At 47.7% G+C, this 6,315-nt stretch overlaps 2 non-coding genes across 2 annotated transcripts; one reads left to right on the forward strand and one right to left on the reverse strand.

The window, feature by feature from the left end:
* The first annotated feature begins 3,442 nt into the window (after positions 1-3,442).
* Positions 3,443-3,549, forward strand: LOC140502939 (U6 spliceosomal RNA). Its single transcript, XR_011966657.1, has one exon. It is a non-coding gene; the product is annotated as a U6 spliceosomal RNA (small nuclear RNA).
* A 379-nt stretch (positions 3,550-3,928) lies between these two features.
* On the reverse strand, positions 3,929-4,035 carry LOC140502940 (U6 spliceosomal RNA). Its single transcript, XR_011966658.1, has one exon. It is a non-coding gene; the product is annotated as a U6 spliceosomal RNA (small nuclear RNA).
* Positions 4,036-6,315: the final 2,280 nt, after the last annotated feature.

Genomic DNA, 6,315 nt, shown 5'->3' on the forward strand with positions numbered 1-6,315 from the left:
AACTTTTTTTATTCATTCAAGATTCCTATAAAAATCAACTAAAATTGTCTTGAGGGAATATACCAATCTGGACATATCATTCTCTAGGCTATACAAGCTTGGATTTTAGAATAATGTTGTTAATAAAAATTGTTTCTGGCAAAGACAGAGTGGAGAATCAATGTTTGCTCTGCAAGGATAGTCTACAGCAAATGGTGTGCTTTTCTCCTCAGATGTCTGGTGAAGGTTACGGGACCAGGCATAGATCCATGGAATGAAGGGGCACTGATTTATTTTGGGTCAGTCAACAATTTACTAAGGATTTACGAAGCACCTACTATGTGACAAGCCCTATGCTGAGCCCTAGGGATATAAAGAAAGACAAAAACATGGTCTCTGCCCTCAAGGACCTTACAATGTAAAAGAGAAGACAACATGCAAGCAACTATGTACATACACTATGAATGAAAGGTAATCTCAGAGGGAAGGCTCTAGCAGTGGGGGAAACCATAAAGGTCTCCCTCAAAGGGTAAGCCATGAAGGAAGGTGTGGGAGGAGCACTTTCAGGCATAGGTAGCCATGGAACATGAGCTATGGAATCTCATATGTGAGCAACAGCAGTAATATATAAGAAGCCTGAACATGCAGGAAGGGACAGGTTGTAAAAGACTGGGAATGCCAAAGAGAGGATAAAGAACCACTGGAGTTTACTGAATGGAGGGGAGATGTGATCAGACCTGTGCTACAGGGAGATCAATTTGACAAGTGAAGGAAGGACAGACTGCAGTGGGGAAGGAGTTGAGGAGAGGGACCAACCAGTAGACCGTTGAAATGCTTCACGTGTTAAGTGAACAAGATCTGAACCAAGATGATTGCATGTCAGAAGAGAGAAAGAGGCTTACATTAGACATGACAGAATTTAGCAACAGATTGGATATGGGGAGTAAGAGAAAGTGAGGAGTTAAGGATGATACTGAGATTGTAAAACTAAGTGATTGGGACAACGGTGGCACCCTTAGTAGGAATAAGGAAGCTGGAAAAAGGGGACTGGGGAGGAAAGAGGAGAAAAAAAATGAGTTCTGCTTTGAACATGTTAAGTTTGAGATGTCTATTGGACATTCAGTTTGAGATGTCCAACAGACTACGGCATGATACAAGAATGGAGGTCAGAAAAGAGATTTGGGGTAGATACAAAGATCTGAGAATTGCCTTCATAGAGATGATAACTGGACCCTTGGAAGTTGGTAAGATAGCACAGAGGGATAAGAGGATCAAGGACAATAAATATGACCTAGAGGAAGATTCAGCTAAGAAAACTGAGGAGAGAACAAACAGTCAGGAAACATCACAAAGAAAGTCACAAAAATCTGTAGGAGAGAGTACATCCCGAAGAGGATGACTGAGAGTCTCAAAGGCTGCAGAAAGATCAGGAACAATGAGGATTAAGGAAAGACTATTTGATTTGTTGGGTTGAGAAATCATTGGTAGCTTCAGAGAAAATAGTTTTAGCTGAAAGATGAGGTCAGGAACCAAACTGCAGAGCTAAAAAGAGAGCGACAGGAAAGAAACCACCATAACCCATAACAGATACCCTTCTCAAGGAGTTTAGCCAAGAACGCAGCAGAGATAGAGGATGATAGTTAACAAGGGTAGCCAGAACAAGTGAAATTTGGTTTGGGGGAGTTTAAGGATGGGGGAGACATGGACATATTCATAGGCAGCAAGGAAGCAGCCAGTAGCTAAGGTGAGAATGAAATTAGAAAGAATGGGGTGATAATGAAAGAGAGGTGGAAATCTGCTAGAGAAGATGGAGTGGAAAGAATCACATGCACATGCAGTACACAGGAATTTGCTTTGTCCACAAGCTTCCTGGTTTGCTTTTTCTAGGGTCCCCAACCTGGAGTTCCACTGAATGGAAGAAAGAAAAAGTCACCAGGTTCTAAAAAGGACTGTCTTGGTTTTGTTCTCAAAAGCTTTTGCACTTCAGCCAGAAAATAGTAAGTCAATAAACATTGATTAATCACCAGCTACATGTCAGGCACTGTGCTAAGGACTAAGGACACGCAAAAAAGGCAAAAAATAGCTCTGCTGTTCAGGAGATAGCCTTCTAATGGGGAAGACAACGCGCAAACAACTATGTTCAAACAACACATGTGAAGGAATCCTCAACAGAGAGGAGATACCAGCATGAAAGGGGATCAGGAAAGGCTTCTTATAGAAGGTGGGATTTTAGCTGGTCCAGCCTGGCCAGGAGGCAGGAAAGAGGAAGGAGAGCAATGCGCGTAGGCATGGGAGAGACAGTCAGTGAAAATGTCCGGAGTCCGGAGATGGGGTGTCTCCAGTGAGGACCAGTCAATGGCCTGGATCGCACAGTAAGCGAGATGGAGATTAAGAAGACCGGTAAAATAGGAGGGCTTGAATGACAGGTTATTTCATATTTGATCTTGGAGGCAATAGGGAGCCAGTGGGGTTTATTGAGTAAGGGAATAACACGATCAGATCTGCACTTTGGGGGCTGAGTGGAGGATGGATCGGAGAGGGGTGGGACGTAAGGCAAGTAGACCCCTCTGCAGGCTAGTGAAGGCGGCTGCATCAGGCGCCCAGCTGGGTTTGCAAACAGCAGCCTCCCAAGGCGTCAGTTTCCAGACAATTGGCAAAGATCAGGAGAATAATGTCACGTCCTTCAAAAGATCTGTCCTCCAGCCCGCTCACGCAAGCTCCGCAGCCAGGGCTCCAGGGTAGGTGAGACTGAGAGCTTTACCCCGCCCCCAAGCTCAAGCTCCGCCTCCTCGTCCTCCGCAACACCCCCCCCGTCCCGTTCTGACACCTCGCGCCCAATGCCCCGCCCCCTACGCCTCATTCTCGTCCCAAGTCCCTCCCTTTCAGTCTGGCCTTTTCTTTCAGGCCCCTCCCTCTCGTAAGCTCTACAGGTTCTGCACCCCAAGGCTCCGCCCCTACTCCTGGCACACACCTCCTCTCCCGCCCCCCGCCTCTGAAGGATTTTATTCACCGCAGGCCCCGCCCCTCAGCCGCCTTCTTCCCTCAAGCCCTACCCCTTCAGCGGCTCTCTACCACCTCCCCCCTTCCCCTTCCCCTTCCCACCGGGTCCCCACGACGTCCTCCTCCCTCAAACGTCAGCCCCTCGGCCGCAGAGACCCCTGGGATGGAGGAGGCCCTGACCGCTCTCCGTCAGGCACGCGAAAAAGAACCTTCTCTTCCGACGTCGTATGTTAATTACGCAAACACCCAACAGCCACTGCTGTCTCACAGGAGGAAAAATATATTTTAAATAACGATCCTTCCAAGATTTCTCATCATAGAAACGTGATCATTGGAATTCAGTGTGATTTTAGAGAAGTGAGGAGGATAAAATACTGAACTTCAGCCAAGAAATAAAGTCACTATATTTGTGAGGTAGTGGTGTATAAGAACCTTAAATAGTTCTGTAAGAAGGCTGAAGTTTGTGCTTGCTTCGGCAGCACATATACTAAAATTGGAACGATACAGAGAAGATTAGCATGGCCCCTGCGCAAGGATGACACGCAAATTCGTGAAGCGTTCCATATTTTTCTGTTTATGAATATACCTAATCCACCATTCTGGTCTTCACGCAATACGGAATAGTTAATTTCTATTTTTGTTTGCCCAGATTTCTAATTAGTCCCCTTCCGGTCTTCCCCATAATAGGGAATAGTAATTCTGTGTAACAGGAGCGCTTGGAATCTTTGAGCGATTAGCCATCATTTTTGGTTAGTATTTGGCTGAAAAATACAGGCAAAAGGAAACTGTATAAGCTCCGCACATATAAAGCAAAATGTACCACATGCAATTCCGAGGCTACATTGATCAGCGGCTGTGAGGGAATAGATGTTACTCGCTTAGCTCTTAGTGTTAGTCAAATCCAAGATTTAACATATAAAAGCATGTTATGGCTTATATTTTTTATGGCAAAAATATGGAACGCTTCACGAATTTGCGTGTCATCCTTGCGCAGGGGCCATGCTAATCTTCTCTGTATCGTTCCAATTTTAGTATATGTGCTGCCGAAGCAAGCACAAACCTCAGCCTTCTTACAGAACTATTTAAGGTTCTTATACACCACTACCTCACACATATAGCGACTTTATTTCTTGGTTGAAGTTCAGTATTTTATCTTCCTCACTTCTCTAAAATCACACTGAATTCCACATGATCACGTTTCTATGATGAGAAATCTTGGAAGGATCGTTATTTAAAATATATTTTTCCTCCTGTGAGACAGCAGTGGCTGTTGGGTGTTTGCGTAATTAACATACGACGTCGGAAGAGAAGGTTCTTTTTCGCGTGCCTGACGGAGAGCGGTCAGGGCCTCCTCCATCCCAGGGGTCTCTGCGGCCGAGGGGCTGACGTTTGAGGGAGGAGGACGTCGTGGGGACCCGGTGGGAAGGGGAAGGGGAAGGGGGGAGGTGGTAGAGAGCCGCTGAAGGGGTAGGGCTTGAGGGAAGAAGGCGGCTGAGGGGCGGGGCCTGCGGTGAATAAAATCCTTCAGAGGCGGGGGGCGGGAGAGGAGGTGTGTGCCAGGAGTAGGGGCGGAGCCTTGGGGTGCAGAACCTGTAGAGCTTACGAGAGGGAGGGGCCTGAAAGAAAAGGCCAGACTGAAAGGGAGGGACTTGGGACGAGAATGAGGCGTAGGGGGCGGGGCATTGGGCGCGAGGTGTCAGAACGGGACGGGGGGGGTGTTGCGGAGGAGGAGGAGGCGGAGCTTGAGCTTGGGGGCGGGGCAAGGCGCTCAGTCCCACCCACCGCGAGCGTAGCTCAGGTCCTGGCTGCGGAGCTTGCGTAATCGGGCAGGAGGAGAAGGCGTGCGGGAGATCCTTTGAAGGGCGTGATATTACCCTCCTGTTCTTTGCCAATTGGCAGGAAACTGATGCCTTGGGAGGCTGCTGTTTGCAAACCCAGCTGGGCGCCTGATGCAACCGCCTGCGGCCGCACTCCCCCAAGCCCAGGCCGGCCTGTTTCGGGGTGTAGTGGCTTCGGCCTCGAAGCAGGCGGATTTGCCATTTCCTTCTCCAGCACATTTTACAGAGGAGGAAACTGAGGCAGACAAGGTGAAGTGACTTGCCCAGGGTCACAGAGCTGGCAAATGTCTGAAGTCAGATTGGAATTCAGATTTTTCTGACTGCTGCTAATCGATACCCCGCCCTTCGTAGCTGTCCTAGGGATTTTATTGCAGGATTTCATGTAATATCCCATCTCTGATTAGGAAAATCTTTACTCCACATCTGTGCCAAGACCACTGGGGTCAGATCTCTTGGATACTTACTGTGTGACCTCGGACAACTCAATTAAATGGCCTGGACTGGGTTTTTTTCCCTCCTTTAATGTAAAAGGAGGGGCCTGGCCTTAGATGACCTTCTGGAATCCTTCCAGCTCTAGCTGTCTGATCCCGGCCATGTACTTGTTCAACCTCTCCCTCCGGTGATAGAGATCCTATAGTATATCTTTCCAAGACAACCCATCAGCCTTTGGGGCAGCTCTAATCATTGAGCCCAAATATCCCTCCCAATAACTCTCTCCACCTACTTTCATTATTTCCTACTTCTGCTGGCCAAGTCTAATCTCTTTTCCACATAAGGACTCCTCAAATTGAAGGCAGCCACTGGACCCAGTCTTTCTCTCCAAACTAAACATTCGCAGTTCCTTAATCTAACCCCTTCTCCTCCACCACCATGGCATGCACACATCCTCTCCTGCTTGTCAAGGTTCCTTCTTAAAATGTGGTGCCCAAAATCGAACACAGTGGACCCAGTTGTGTGCCAGTGAGGGCAAGGTACAGGCCTCCCTTATTTGAGTACATAACCTCTTGAGGCAGAAGGCACTGGAGGTTTTGGTTCACTCTTGATCTGGTCAGGCAGGCAGATAACTTTGGAGGGGTTAATAATCAGCTTTATTCTAGTCTAGTCTTCTCAAATGGTTGCTGAGAGAACCAGCTCCCACAGCATTCCCTAATCACCCTTCTCACAAAGGGCCAGCAAGAAAGGGGGATGCAACCTACCCCAACTTCTCAATGGGGGGCAGTCACACTTGTGCACTCCCTTAAATCCCCTCAAGCTTCAATGAGGGCCAGTTGAGGCAGGTATATGCATTCCTCTATCCATTACCCATGGTTTCCCCCAAGGATGTCCCCAATGGATTTTCCCATTCACTGGCCAACGCCCACTTGCTTTATAGGGCAAACAGACAAAGAAGGCATCTTGCTAACATTAAGCTCACAGGTTAACTTTAGCAATATGGTCATTCTGCACATAAGTATCACATTATGTTACTGCTTATCTCACAGCCCAGCCTCAGTAGAAC

Source organism: Notamacropus eugenii, chromosome 4 (assembly GCF_028372415.1).
Source record: "Notamacropus eugenii isolate mMacEug1 chromosome 4, mMacEug1.pri_v2, whole genome shotgun sequence".
Lineage (NCBI taxonomy): Eukaryota > Metazoa > Chordata > Mammalia > Diprotodontia > Macropodidae > Notamacropus > Notamacropus eugenii.